General features: G+C 37.9%; 1 protein-coding gene across 5 annotated transcripts in view; it reads right to left on the reverse strand.

Annotated features, from left to right (window-relative positions):
• GAB1 (GRB2 associated binding protein 1) overlaps positions 1–15,957 on the reverse strand; it is a 113,354-nt gene that overhangs the window by 50,952 nt on the left and 46,445 nt on the right. The window lies entirely within an intron of this gene.

Consider the following 15,957-nt stretch of genomic DNA (forward strand, 5'->3'; position numbering starts at 1 on the left):
AATCGGAAATAAAAACTACCCAGCATTAGCCATTGAGAATCCCTTCCATTTCCTCTCGAAGCCTAGTCCTTTCACCAAGTGGTTTAGAGGGCAGCCATAGCTAACAATCTGTTTATACTCAGTCTCATAGGTTCTTTCTCTTTACTGCTCTATTCTAAAAACCTAATGCCTGACAAAAGTAGACACTCAATGAGTATAGATGAGTCAATGAATGGATGAGGGTCTTGAGGCACAGTATAAGATGAACCCTTAGCGATTGTCATCATCATCAATGAACAATTATTAAGTGTTCATTAAGTGGTTCAACGGTGGACATAACCAGAAAAACAAATGACATACTATGACAATCAATTAAAAAATTAACATTAAACTTGTATATTTATGTTTTAAATGTAAAAATAAGTACAATAAAAACCACTCTGGATGCCATTATAAGAAATACAAATAGAAAAACTTTCCCTGGCAGTATCCAGAAGGATCAGCAAACATACGGCGTAAAGGCCTACCAAATACAATGTATTGAGATGGGTTTCCTTTCTTCTCCATTCTTTTGTCTGCCCCCTAGTGGAGTGCTTATGAGCAGGGAAACCTCAAAAAAGGCAGGCATTGCAAAAATGTGGAAAAACAAACAAAAACACAACAGAACACAATAAAACACAAAGCACAAAAAGGTTATCTGTACTTCGAACTTCTACAAACCAGTTACTCAAGAATAGAAAGGTAACTTGTGAATTCCTATTAAAGACCTTTGTCCTAAAGACAAAAGTTTTCTATAAACATAGGTAGGTTACCTATTTCCTTGTGCACCTTTGGACTTTTGATCATTGCCTTTTAAAGAAAAGCTGACATCTCTAGATTGTGTCTAAGTAGTATATGGCTTTATTTAAGATGACAATTTCCTGGATGCTAGTTTCTAGGTTGACAGGATCCAGCCACTTTACTTTTGGTTTTCAAATGTCTTAGATATGAATAACTAAAACAAAATCATTTCCATAGAGACAATTCTGGGAATCTAAGGATTTATTTCCAAAGTCCTTCAAGGCAAGGAGCGGGTAAAGTGAAACAGGACACTGGTTTGATGATGGCAGGCGTGGCTGTGTGACTCCCCTGAGAACGCACACTAATCTCTCCTAGGAGCTTTCCATCTAGAAAAGGGTGTATGTTTTGTCTGCAATCTCCTCATCAGCAACGGCAGACTCTCCTCTAAAACAGCTGTCCATTTTATACTAGAGTTTGTACTAACATACACAGGTCTTTAAATATGAAGATGACAGGCACTAGAACTGACTTATGTAAACAACCAACCTGCTGACACCTCCCCCCCCACCACTAGTGACACACATTTGCAAGACAGCCAGCCAGGGTTACAAAAACAGCATGCACTGCACAAACATCAGAAAACGACCCGTGAGAGGGCGATACAAGTATCAGACACAGTGTCTGGCCTTAAGTGATCCAGTGGTTCTTAATTTCTAGAGCAACCAAAATGCATAATAACTACGATTATTATAAACAAAATTATTTATAGAGGTGACTCTAGATTTTCTACCATATTTAAGTATAAGAACATATAAAACTCCTCCAGCATCACTAGAAATTCTGCTTCCCAAAACTGTCTAAAAATCAAATGAGAGACTACATACAAAAAATATTCTGGAATAAAGGCACTAAAATAAACAGAGTTTACTTAATCATTTTAATACCTTTTATAGAAGTGAATTAGTATTATAATTTTGGCAGGTTTTCAAATAGGTTAGCTTCCAGAGATGTATGACTATGTCTTACATGTATATAGTATCAGCTTAAAACACCCTTACCCACTTTTTTCCCACAGAGGAAGATGAGTAGCCTAAATCAGGGTAGATAGTATTCAAAGGTTTATTTTAATAAACACAATATGGGAACATAGGACTTGAATTTTTCTGTTCTCAGACTGTTGTGAATGCTGTGGAAGGTGGGAGGAATAAGGAGAGAGATGACATCCATCTTTCTCTGTTCATTTATCCCTTCCCTTTGGACAAAACCCTTTAGCAACAGGAAATATCAAGGAAGACAGAACAAAACTCCAACGCTTGTAATGCTTTTTCTAATGTGTCTGCCATCGCTCCTATCTCTACTAGAAAGGCAAGGAAAGGCATTATTTCAATCAAGGACTACAAAAAGATTTACTTCAATTATCAAGGTTCATATGTGAGAAGGAAAGAAGTAGGGGACTTTCCCAGCTTTCTATAGTTGGATAGGGATCCTTGGGTTAATTTTCATCCCTTGTCTGTTTTACTGACAAATTATTTATAGAGGGTAAAACACAACTCAAATAATTGACTTTCTTAAAATTTACTATATTTAGACAATGATATCACCACTAAGTTTTAAATATACTAACATTATGATATAATTCTCAAAGCATGCTTATACATCTAATTTAATGTTTCGGAGTCTGTTCAAATTATTCATTAAAATGAGTGACAAGAACAAAACAATGAAGCTGCAGCTGCTTCATCTGTATATCTGATTTGCAGCATGTAGTGTATTTATAGTTAAATAGAGGAAAATAGGTTACTCAGGAAGGAATTGTTCCTGTTCCCAAATAATTAATTATACTTTAAAAATTACTGCAGTATCATTATTAAAGAATTATGTTTATACAGGCAGTACTAACTTTTTTGTGTGCTCTGAAATTAAACTTACAGCATTAATCACAATTTGTAATTATATTTTATTATTATTATTATTTTTAAGAGACAGGGTCTCGTCTGTTGCCCAAACTGGAGTGCAGTGGCATCATCATAACCCACTGCAGCCTCGAACCCCTGGGTTCAGTTTCCATATGCTATATCTATACTTTACATTGTCTAGGTTGGTAACATAATTCTGTTCTACAACCAGGTCAACTTTCTATGATTTTTATTCTAAAGATTGCAACAAAGAGATTAAAATCAATAAATAGCATTTACACCATCACAGCCATGGATGTGTTTTCCCTACAGTCCCAAGTAGGGGCTAGGATTACATTTGCTTCTCTCCTTGTCCAGTGTCAGTGTTACTCACTACCCCTACCCCACGCCACTCAGCAGAGAATGCTCCCAGGGTCAGGTTCTAATGGTTTCTCTCTCTCCCTTTTTTTTTTGTCTCACCAGTTCCCTTTATCAGATCTTCAACTTTCCCCAAGCCTCCCACTTCCTATTGTATCTATCCCCTCCCTCTTTTCCTGGGTCCACTCTGCTGGAATCCTCTCAACCACATCCCCTTTTCCTTCAACAGGAATGGGTGCGGACAAGCCTGGTCTGCAGCTTTCATCCTGCAATTTCCTACATTGCTCTCCACCAATCCCTGCATACCATGTCCTCTTTCTTGGTTTACTCCTCATTTTGTTACATCCAAGTCCTAAGAAAGAGTATATGAAAGCCATGCTTTAAAGAAGGGAACATAGCATAGTAGTTAATAATAGAGGTTCGTAATTCACTTCTGTTTGGAAGAACACAATTTCAAAGATTAGTATTTATTATAGCATCCTCTTAGAATGAAGCGAACAACAGAATTTTAAAAGCACTCGCAAACATTTTGTGGGGTTGAGAGCTACAACTAAAGGCCTTAACTTCCAGGGTTACTTGCATCTAACAATCTTATCATTTGCCATTTAAGGTGCAAAAAATCTTAATGCATGAAAACATGCATTTCATGTTCAGTTTCCCTTTTATGTATTCCACTGTGTATCTGTTAAACAAAATCCATTCAAAATTTAAAATATTCTTCTTACACAGAGACATCTAAAATGACATCAACTGGCAACCTATATGCATCTGGGAAGGATATGTCATTGGAATAAAGATTAACTATATTTACTCTATTAATTCATTCACTCATCCAAAAATATTTATTAAGCACCTACATGTGCCACTGCTGGAGGGGTAGTAGTTCAAGAAACAAAAATTTGCCTACCTCAGCAGACTTAAATTCTAGTGGAGAAAGACAAAAACAAACGAGTAAACAAGCAGGATTAATTTTAGAATTCTATAATCGCTATGAAGGAAAACCCAAGTTGATCTGAAAGCCCTAACCTTATCTAAACAATCTAAAGGATGTGGGGAACTGTTATAACACTCTCCTAAAATGTGTTTCAGTAGATTAAGCCACCATTATTCTTAACACAGTCCCTCTGGGCAATGACAATTATCAAGCTCTTAGGATCAGATCCTGGGAGCTGTATAGGCTTGAAAGCTCTGCAATCTTGCTCTCTCAAACATCTCCATCGGCTAATAAGATGAGGTAATCAATGTGTGGCTTCACGTTGTAATCTCCATGCAAGGCCATTACTTGCGTCCCCTGACATCATCAAATACCCATCCCGGAACACTCATCACTCCAGTCCAATATCCATCAACAGAATAAACAATCTGAGTACAAAAGAAGGAAAGAGAGAGAACAAACTACACTTTGTTAAATTTTTTCTTGTTTTTAAACGATTTCTACATTTTGTAAATAATTAAGTTTGTTCTTCCCCTACTTGAAAGAGCAAGTGGAGCAAAGCCAGAAGTATTAGAGAAAATGAAAAAAGGTATTTAGGAACCCAACAAATGTTTGATGATAACAATGATGATGATTAAGGCAAGTGGCTAAAAGGAATAGAACTGCTTGGCCTAAAAGATAAATATACAAAATACGATGATTTTGTATGCATATATGGCTAGGTTTTCTGAGGGAATACACCTTGCCTAAAATGTATGTTCAGTAAACATCACTTGACATGATGTTAAAAATTTATTTCTGCAATGGAAAATAATCAAAGAGTCACACTTTCCTTCAAATGGGAGCATTTAAATTGGATATAGAGAATAACTGAGGTGGGTTCCCAAGGGCAAGAGGGATATCAACACCGGACTTCCTTGAGAAACCTCCAGGTTCCCTTTTGATCCAAATCTTTCTTCTCTTCTGTTGACTACATTTCTTATTCTTATTTCTCCTTCCTTCTCTAACATTGTCTTCTATCTCTCTCTCTTTTTTTTTTTTTTTTTTTTGAGATAGGGTCTCACTCTGTCACCCGGACTAAAGTACAGTGGCATCATCATAGCACACTGCAACCTCAAACTCCTGGGCTCAAGTGATCCTCCTGCCTCAGCCTCCCAAGTAGCTGGACTACCAGTGTGTGCCACCACACGAGCCAATTGTTCTACTTTTTGTAGAGATGGAGTCTCACTATGTTTCTCAGGCTGGTCTCCAACTCCTGGCCTCAAGTGATCCTCCTGCCTCCTTGGCCTCCCAAAGTGCTAGGATTGCAGGTGTGAGCCACTGTGCCAGGCCTTCTATATCCTTTATTTCTACTTTATTTCTTCTTATGTTTATCCTAGGTCCATAAAAGGATTTTTTGTGTTTAAGTATCATTATTAAAATAAATCAACTTTGATTGTCCTTTTCTAAATTTAGAAAGCAGCTATCATTCTATTTCTTTTTGTTTTCAAGAATTTTTTACATTTGAGTATGGGTCTGTCTTGACTTTTTTCAGTAAAGCAGGTACCATTAAAAAGAAAATGGCCCTCCATTCTTGATGCAGAAATCAGAATATGGTCTTTGATAATTTGGACATTCACCAGTTAAAAGCATAAACTAGTTTAGATGATCTGTCAAGACTTTTCCCACTATAATAACAATTATTAACATTTATTGAATACTCATTATGTAATACACATTGTTCTAAGCACTTTATACATTAACTTAATCCTCATCATAGCCCTATGAGGTAGGCTGTAATTATTCCCATTTATAGATGAGAAAACGAGTCACAAAGAGATTAAGTAACTTGTCCAACGTCATACTGGAAATGGTAAAACCAGAACTTGAACCAATGTAGTCTGGCCCCAGAGCCCGTGCCCTTAAAACACTTAGCATTATACTACATGTTTATGACAATGGGCAGCAAACGTTTTTGTAAAGGGCCAGAGAGTAAACATATTAGGCCTTATAGGCTACACATGGTCTCCATCTCATAGTCTTCTTCTTCTTCTTTTTTTTTTTTTTACAACCCATATAAATGTAAACAACCTTCTAGACAATATCAGGCCCACAGGCCACAGTTTGAGGACTCCTGATTTACGATTTTATTATTTCATGTGAGACAGTCCACTATTTTTTGCTTATACAAATTCAGACAGAAACAAAAGCAAAATATTCCAGATAAGTAGGCTTAAAATCCATACTCCACGAATGCCTAAGAGCTATCAATTGTGGGTAATCATTGAAACAGTACAAGTAAAGAAAATGCAGAAATCAAAATCAAAGAATTATAGCTGGTTTGTGGACACATGCAAGGAAACACAGCTCACAGATATGAACCAGGTGCAATTATCACCAATGGGAAGTAATTATTAGAAAAATCTTAGCTTCAACAGCCCAGTATTTCAGAAGTAAAAACCCAGATATTTATCTTTATATCAGTTGGGCATGAGTACTGTTATAATCTGCATACTAAAGAAGTGTTGTCTTCTTCAAAGTTCCTTATAAATACTAATTCATTGTTGCATTATCAAAATATTATCTTCAATATCAGAAACTAAAGAAGAGTAGCTTATGAACTATTAACTGAAGACCCCTGAGGAATCTGGAAATCATAACAATATATGAATGTCATCAACCTGTACCTTTCTGGTTATCTGGCAAGGTCCTAATCACATAAAATATTAACATCACCACTTATCACCCTCTTAAAAATTAGAAACTTTTGAAATGAATTTTTGTAGGCTCCATGTATTTTACCACAATTGTCTCTTAAAAATCATAAGCTCTATTCCAACAATGCATTTTGATAAATGCAACCAAGAAGTAGGAATTTAAGCAATTTATATTGGCTTTTGACTTTATCAAGTTGAACACTTTAATCCACAAATCCTATCTCTTACAAAAGGAGCACCCTAGAAGTAAGCATTTGGATAGCACTGATTCAAAGTATATACTGTTAATTATTTTTAACATTTTGGTAGAGGAAAAATAAAAATTGAGAAACAGACTGACCTACTTTCTTCCCTATTACCTTGGGACCATCTGTTTAAAATAACTGCAACTATTTTCAGCAGTTAGGCACTGAGTTCCTTACAAAAACAAAAACAGATGCCTGCTTTTAAAGATCGCCCCATTATCAAACAGATGAGCATTACCTGCATACAAAAGTGTGCAGTAGGCCGGCGCGGTGGCTCACGCCTGTAATCCTAGCTCTGGGAGGCCGAGGCGGGTGGATCGCTCGAGGTCAGGAGTTCGAGACCAGCCTGAGCAAGAGTGAGACCCCGTCTCTACTAAAAATAGAAAGAAATTATCTGGCCAACTAAAAAATATATATACAAAAAAATTAGCCGGGCATGGTGGCTCATGCCTGTAGTCCCAGCTACTAGGGAGGCTGAGGCAGTAGGATCGCTTAAGCCCAGGAGTTTGAGGTTGCTGTGAGCTAGGCTGATGCCACGGCACTCACTCTAGCCCGGGCAACAAAGTGACACTCTGTCTCAAAAAAAAAAAAAAAAAAAAACAAAAGTGTGCAGTGTATGTTACTTGCCACACCTAACACTGCAGATTTTAAAAGATACCACACAGCAGTTCAGGGCATCATTTCACTTCTTTTAATTGTTTTTTGATGCTAAAAATGCAAGAATAAAATAACTTAAGGAGGTAATTTTTATAAGCATTTAAAAACATTTGTTATAACACTAGGTCTTTACTCGCAACTTGGCTGCCCTTAAGAATTTGTGCATTTCTTCTGTTGAGAAAAGTTGCTTACTTAATAGTTAATTTTTACCTGAAGTACTTTCTTCTGAATGCAGAAACTCGGGTATTTCACCTTTGTTTTCTCTTTGGGAACAGTGACAAGTCAAGAGATAATTTCAATGAATATGTATGTAGTTTTCTTCTTTACATAGAACAAAGTTTATCTTTTATATATATCTCTCTCAGAATATTACAAGGGTACAAACACTTTGGTCACATAAATTGCCTTTGCACCACCCAAGTCAAAGCTACAAGCGAGCCCATCCCCCAGACAGCGTGCACCACACACACTAGGTGTGAATTTACCCATCCCCTAAAATTTATCTTTTAAAGAAAAAAGTCCAGATAAGTGGTTTCCCTGCACAACTCTCCTCTTATCTGTTTGCATGCATGTACATATGTATGTATTTTGCTTTGAAATAACTACCTTGTTTCCAGAAAACCCTTCTTTAGAAGCCAGTGTACTTTGTCCTTGCCAAGTCAGGTAAGGGGTTAAGTTTAATTTACGGAGCAAGCCTTTCTTGTCAGCCAGAGTACAGCAGCTGGCTGAGAGGAAGGAAGAGCAGAGCTAATCAGCATTCCCTCCTTTTAACACATTCCCATCTTTCTGCTGCTTTTTATCACCCTTTCTTTTCTCCCTCGGGGTTTACCTGGATTTGAGGTTCAATACTTAAAGGTCCCCTGTCCAAAAATAAAATAAAAATTTAATAAATAATACCTTATGGGAGACACAACTGTTACAGCAGCTCTTTAGTTCCTCTTCTCCTAGAACAGAGATCTTTAGACCTTCACTTGAAGTATTATTTTTTAATAAATAAATAATGGTTGCATTTATTAAGCACCTTGGGGCACACCATTACTTGCTCACTCAAATCTGTTCTTCCATTCGTACATAGTGAATGAGTTGTAACTGGGTATATGGCCATCCAGCTAGAAATTATACTTCTCAGCCTCTCTGGCAGCCTCTATGGCCATGTGACTTCTCTCTCCTCAATGGAGAGTGCAAAGCAGGGATGTGTGCTTTTCTGGGTCTGGGCGTAAAGACAGTGGGGCACACTTCCTCCACACTCTTTCTCCTCCCCTCAAGCTGGGACATAGACATGCCTGTGACCTATCTTTGACTATGCAGATGGGCTCTGAGATGTAGGGAGGCTGGAGCAACAAGGTGGAAGGAACCTGGGTCCCTGAATTTTTGCAAGGCACATGACTGCTTTGCAAGCCTGGAATGCTCACTTTGTTATATAAGCAATAAAAAAAGTTGTATCTCCTTTGATTCACTGTATTTTGGGGTCTCTTTGTTCCAGTGGCATAGGCTTTACCATAAATGGTATAAACACTCACTATATGTAGCAGTGTTCTGAGTGTTTTACACGAATTATCTCATTAATGAGCCTCTGAGAAAAGTAATGTTACTATTCCCAATTTCCAGATGAAGAAACAGACTTGGAGGGTTGAGTGAAAAGAGTAGTGAAGTTTGGAACAATGATCAACTGCAGGTCTATAAGAGGCAAAGTTCAAATGCCCAACTACTATACTACTGTGCTTCCTAAACAAAACAAAAACCTACTAATCACTTTACAAACTAATTGACATTTTTCTTTTGTCGTGCCCCTTATATACCTGGAGCAGAAATATCATGAGTTCAAAACTAAGGGACATAAATTATATGGGTTTGTTCACAAATATCCTTAATTTACTATTAGCTGAAGATCTAACTCTGTGTTAAACTTCACAATTTTGAAGGAATAAGACAGCAGGCCAAAACAGGAAACAGTTTTCTGCATGAACCTCTTCACTCCATTTCTAAAATTCTAGTACGTTGCACAGAAGGCCTAGATCTGTAGCTCAATTCAACACTATAAATACTGGATTCAAAATGAACTCACTCTAGCTGTGTTTAATATTATGTTTATTATGAAACAGTCCATGAAACACTGTTACACAACACCAGGGTTTTCCTTTCAGTAATAGGAGGCCACACACCTTCACTCTTCCCAAACTAAAACCAGAAGAGGTGCCAGAGAAGCTTGTCTTGGAGCGGGGCTGGCAGGGTGAAGGGAAGAGGGGGACTGGAAGACAAGCTGCTTTTCTCTTTACATCTTAAAAAATCATTTTGCTTAAAAATCCTTTCATCTTCCAGAAAGCTCTTACAACCAAGTGCCAGAATCCACTTACTTATTCATTCAACAAATATGTACTGAGCACTTATATCTGATGAGTACTCTGCCAGACACCGGATAGAGAACAGTAAGTAAAAGCAGAGTTAGGAGAGGGAGGAAAAGCACTAACTTTCATACACTGGTAATGGTCTTTATCCTAACTTCAGCTTGAATAAAAACTCAAGAATAAATCATCTTCTTCCTTGTTAACTTTAAAATGCATAAACCACAAAAAAGAGAGACCTCTTCGCTTTCCTTCCTCATTTTTCAGACATTCCTCAGTCAGAGGGGGCTGAAAGTAGTACTGTATTTACACTACGAGCACCTGCACCTGAACTCACAGATGAAGCCCTACCATGTTGCCTAGGTGGTATCTTTCCTAACAATCTTTTCAAATGATCTAAATATACATTTGAAATTCATGTTTATCCATCTGCTTCCCAACACTGTCGCCAACCTCACTAGATTTAATTAATAGGAGATGAGTGAACAACATAAATTCTTTGCCAGTATATGTTAAGTATTTCGTTATTTATACTAGTCTCCTCATTCTATGCTTGGTCAAAAAAGACCAAGGAAGAAAAAGTGTTGGTCCTTCACGGGGTAAATCATCTCTATAAAAATAAAAGCTCTTATGACATTCGATTAGTGACCGTGGAAAGACGAAACTGTGGAAATACTACCTTCTGTGAGTTTAATGGGAGTGATTTTCAATGGATCTTTGTGCAGTCAGTTGTGCAGAAAATGCTTCAATCCTCCTCTGCAGAGTGGACGGGGCGGCTTTCCTGCAGGCGGCCCATCTCCTGCACTCACAGGGGGTTCTGCCCACATGCTCCTCCCTTATGCCTTGCAAAAGCTCTGTCTGATTTCTGGCTCAGCCTTGGCTTTTCAATGAACTGTTTAAAATTTCCAAATATGAATGTATTCTAATACTGCTTCAAGTCTGAAGAAAACAGTTCAAAAATGTACTTTTGCTAAAAACTAGCTAAAAATCACTCTGGGTTTTTAAGATCTTAAGTGGCACTCATTTTCAACACAATTTTATTAGAACTCTATTTTCATTTGCACTTAAATCCCTCCAGGTGGTAAACTGCATTTCTAGTGAGAGCCACGAATTTGCAGATGGCACTGTTTGTAGATAGAATCAATGTAACACTAATCAACAAAATAGTCACTGGGCACGTACTAGATGAAAGTGAAGAATGCACTGTTCAATCAGGTCTGGACTTGGCCTCAGATCTATTCTCTGCAAGGAAGTTCGAAATATATAAGGAATAATTATAATCCCAAACAGAAAGTAGCCAGTGCAGCAAGAGAAATATACAAAGCTATGAGCATTCAAGGAGGGAGAGCTCGCTCTTAAGGTGGGGGTGGGGGCCCAGCTGGAAAGGGAAATACGATGTGAGAGGAACCAAAATGAAGTCAGCATCCCCTCTGCCCCAGCCATAAATGTGCCTACCATGTGCCAGCTATAGACCCAGGTCCCCAAAGCCTTTGGACAAAGTGAAGCAGAAGAGATAAGACCAAATACAGGGCAAAGGACAGAGCAGGCATGAGATACTTCTGTTAGGCTGGAATCCAGAGGGTATGTTAAGTCTGTGAAAGAAAACAGGACAGGAAATGAAGATGAGGGCCAAGGAGTGGAAAGACCTTAAGTGACAAACCAAGGAGCTTGGCCTTTTTTCTGAGTAGCTAATGGGGACTCACTGGAAGTTCCTTAAAGAGGAGTAACATAAGAGCCACACTTACAGGAGGTGACTTTGGAGGAGGCTGAGCCCCTAGGCAGGGAAACCAGTGAGAAGGCAATGAATGGGTAGAGAGAGTCTGACTTACAGGTGTGGCAGTGGGGATGAAACAAGAGTTGAATGCCAGATAGAGCAGTGGGCTGCAGGAAGAGGGGAAAGTCCTTGAATTATGATGTTCCACTTTACAGACGGAAGCTCATGTCAGTAAGCCACCATCTGCACCCTCATCCCTTCACCTCCACCAGGCTACCTCATGCCTGGCTCCTTAAAGCTAACCCTAAACATTACTTCTTCCATAATCACTTACACGCCAACTCACTCCCTCACGGGTCACTAGGCTTCCTAAGTAAAAAGTCCTAACTCTGCATTGCCAAGGCAGGGACTCACCCTGCTCACCTTGTCCTCTACTGGGGCTCACCAGTTGTCCCTCTCATATTCATTTTCCCATTGCCTGTAGTAGAAGTCAACAAACATCTTCTGTAAAGTGCCAGACAGTAAATACTTTAGGTTTTGCAGGCCACATGGTCTCTGTAGCAACTATAGGTTGAGCATCCCTAATCTAAAAATCCAAAATCCAAAATTCTCCAAAATCCAAAATTTTGAGCATTAACATAACACCAAAAGTGGAAAATTCCACACATCACCTCATGTGATGGTTTGCTGTTAAAATGCAGTCAAATCTTTGTTTCATGCACAAAATTATTTAAAAATATTATATAAAATTACCTTCAGGCTATACATATAACATAATTAAGAAACATAATTGAATTTCATGTTTAGACTTGGGTCCCATTCCCAAGACATCTCATTATGTATATGCAAATATTCCAAAACCAAAAAAAAAAATCTGAAATCCGAAACACTTATGGTCCCAAGCATTTTGGATAAAAGATACGCAACTTGTACCCAATTCTTTCATTGTAATGTGAAAACAGGCACAGATAATTTGTAAACAAATGGGCATGGCTGTGTTCCCATACAATTTTATTTACAAATACAGGTGGCTGGCTGATTTGACACTCAGACCATTGTTTGCTGACCCCTGATCTATAGTAATAAAAGCAATAAAAGCTTTAGCAGAATGTCCAGCTTGCTAATAATTACATTTCCCAGCCTCTCTTGCAGCTAGCTGAGGTCATGTTCTGGCCAGCAGGATAAGAGTGAAAATGATCGGTACAATCTGTAGCCCATCCTCCTTCTCCTGGGCTGAAATGAGACCTTGGTGAGTCATCACTGACTGTGAAGACGAGGGCAACCCTCTCAGGACGGCAAGACAAACAAGAAGGAAGAAATTTGTCTATTGAGGTACCATACTAGTCCTGAACCACTATGGATCACCTGAACTGTTCTGAGAGAGAAAGAGGGGAAAATCACTAAAAACCTTATAACTTATTTAAGTCACTATATTTGGGGCATCTTTTTATAAAGATCTATATTTTCAAGTTTAGCTCAGTGCATGAGACTGTAATTAATTAGGAAGGGAAAACAACTTTGATCCGGGGCTACAAAATCCCAATGATCAATCATAAACCCACACATTGGGGTCAGATGATGTGGCAGAAGTCTATCATTATCGCAGGAACTAATATCTACTGAGGAACTAATAACTGTGCCACACACTTATAAAATGCAAGCTCTCATTTATCTTTAAAGCAATTATTATTACGATCATTTTTATAGCTGAGGTTCAAAGAGGTTAAGAAAGTAGCTAAGAAAGCTCCTAAGTAGCTATGCAGATATATAAACTCAGAGACACATGACTCTCTTTTCCCCCAATGAACTCCCAGTGTCAAGGACAAGCCACCGTACTTTTACTAGTCAATGGCTCTGTGACTCAAGGTTTCAATTTTCAAACTGAAAACTGCCACAAAGATCCACTGATTATTGGCTCCCTTCAGTTTAATTACCACTCCCCTTTAAAAGCCAAGTAAACCAAAATGACACAAGGTTCAATGACTTACCCAGATTCCTTTGAAAGACTTCAAGAACGCCAAAATGTGGATTTCATCAGACAACCCTACTGGCCGCCAACTCAGCCAAGTACTACCACCATCTCCTCCTTCACAGTCTGTTAGAAGTTAACTGCCTAGATACTGCTACACCAGACTGAACAGTGCCTGCAAATGTAGTTGCAAAATGCACTAGCAGAAGAGAAGAGCTTCTTTCCTCTCCAGGAAAGGTTGAGCAAGCCCACCGGCATTTGCTGTTGTTCCTAATCTGTCGGCTGCAGCATCTATCTCTGCTGGGGCCCTGGCCCCCATCAGGGGGAACATCTGGCTCCATCTCGCTGACCACCACAGTCCTTCCCGTCCTGTACAGTCGGGAGGCTGGAAGAAAGTCACGTCTGGAAATTACAGCACAGCCAATGGCACCAACTGATTGTGGTAGATGAACCCAAAATTCTGTTGCAAAAAACTTTAAACTTACTTCAAATTTAAAGGAAAGAACTATTTTGCAATTATTTGATTTTTTTTAATGGGACAAAAGTTGATGTTTTGAAAACTTCCCTAGTTTAATTAGCTATGAACAGCTAATTAAAAAGTAATTATTAAACTAGTTGTTTCTATACCAAGGATGATACAGTTAAAGAAAAATGTTTGTTTTTTGTTACAGAAATATAGCAAAGAATAAATAACTCTATCTTGAGTAAAGCACAAAATTAGCATGTTCTCAATTACTCTTTTACACCAATTAATTTTAAAGTTAGGAAGGAAGACCTTATCCTCAAAATGGACTTTTTTATTTGGCATAGTTTCAACTCTTTCCAGAGCCAAACTACAATGGAGACAAAACATGCAGCCACTTAAAATTATTTTCAAAGACTATTTTGGGATGTGAAAAATGTGCTCACATATATTGCTATGCTTTAAAAAATCAGGTTTCAAAACAGTTTATAGTTATTCTTATAAAATAAGAACTATATACTATGTAAATACGTATAGAAAATGAGTCTAGAAGTAAATACCTCAACATTTTAACAGCAGTTTTTCTCTTGAGAGGTAGAATTACAGTGATTTTTATTTTCTTCTTTATACTTCTAAGAATTTTCGAAATCTTCTACAATATATTATAAAGTATATGTTTTTTAAAGAACTAAGTATAAAGAACATCATGATCCTTCCCTGTGTTCTGTAAGAGGATGCAGAATGTGGCTTTGGGAATCGTGCAAGCTATTCTGTGTCCAAATCATATATAGAACCTTAGAAACACACACATTAAACAGCACATTGTCTCAATGATCCGATGGTGGACATTTCAGAAAGATCAGAGGGGTACCCTAACATATTGAAATACGGAGCCTCTGGGGAGAGGCCAGACTCATTACAACACACAGCTATTAACCACGTTTTATCTCCACTAAATTGACATTAAAAATGGAGAGGGGAGTGTGTGTAGCACTCAAACATCTGTGACATATCATTATGGAAGAAGAATATTTCCAGGAATTCTAACTCACAATTACTGCTTTCAAACTGAGAAAACAGCAGAAAACAAATTAAAAAGAAGTGCATGCATGTCACAATTTAGTAATAGCTAAAATCAACTAGCAATCAGTTTCTGTTTCACAATGGGAGTTACTAAAACCATAGAAAATCCCCACAATTAGGGGACAGAAGTCAGAATAAAGTTTAAACCTGCCCAGTGTTATGCCCCCACTCCACCCTCACACATCACAAGGAACAATAGGGTCTGAGGCCGCGTATTTATTTGCAGATACTGAAAAGAAATCTTGGCTGCTCAAGCTAACAAATCACTGCCCGGAGTTTCACACTAATGGTCATATGATCCTCCAAGTGCTGTTTCTCAGACTGTATCTTCCTCTGACAAACAGTCTCTTCTTTCATGAAGCCAACAGATCATCAAAACAACGTAAACTAACCAAGCTCTTTTACTTTTTAAATGATGGAACCTTTTAACAGAGCAAAACAGGACTTTTAAAGAAGTATTTCAGGAAAAAGAGAAGGTAGGGAGTTTCAGGAAAATGTCTGATAAAATTCCATTGCTTTTCCAAAACAACAGAAACGTAGTTTCCCAAGCCCCAAATACAAAAGCAGAGCAAAACATAAAAGTATGTTCTTCAGTTACACCATTCCTGAGGGAAACACACTTTCACTTGCTGTTTCAATGAATAGCAAGTGAAAATACTTTCTCCACAGGGTTATTTCATTTACAAAATAAAACAAAATAAAATAGTCCCCAAATATCTTGCTGTATATACAGAACCTACAGAAATATACGGCTTCATTGGGAAATTCTACCTGCCTTAAATAAACAGTTCACTGAAGAGATTTTCAACAATGAAACAATGG

This window comes from Lemur catta, chromosome 5 (assembly GCF_020740605.2).
Source record: "Lemur catta isolate mLemCat1 chromosome 5, mLemCat1.pri, whole genome shotgun sequence".
NCBI lineage: Eukaryota > Metazoa > Chordata > Mammalia > Primates > Lemuridae > Lemur > Lemur catta.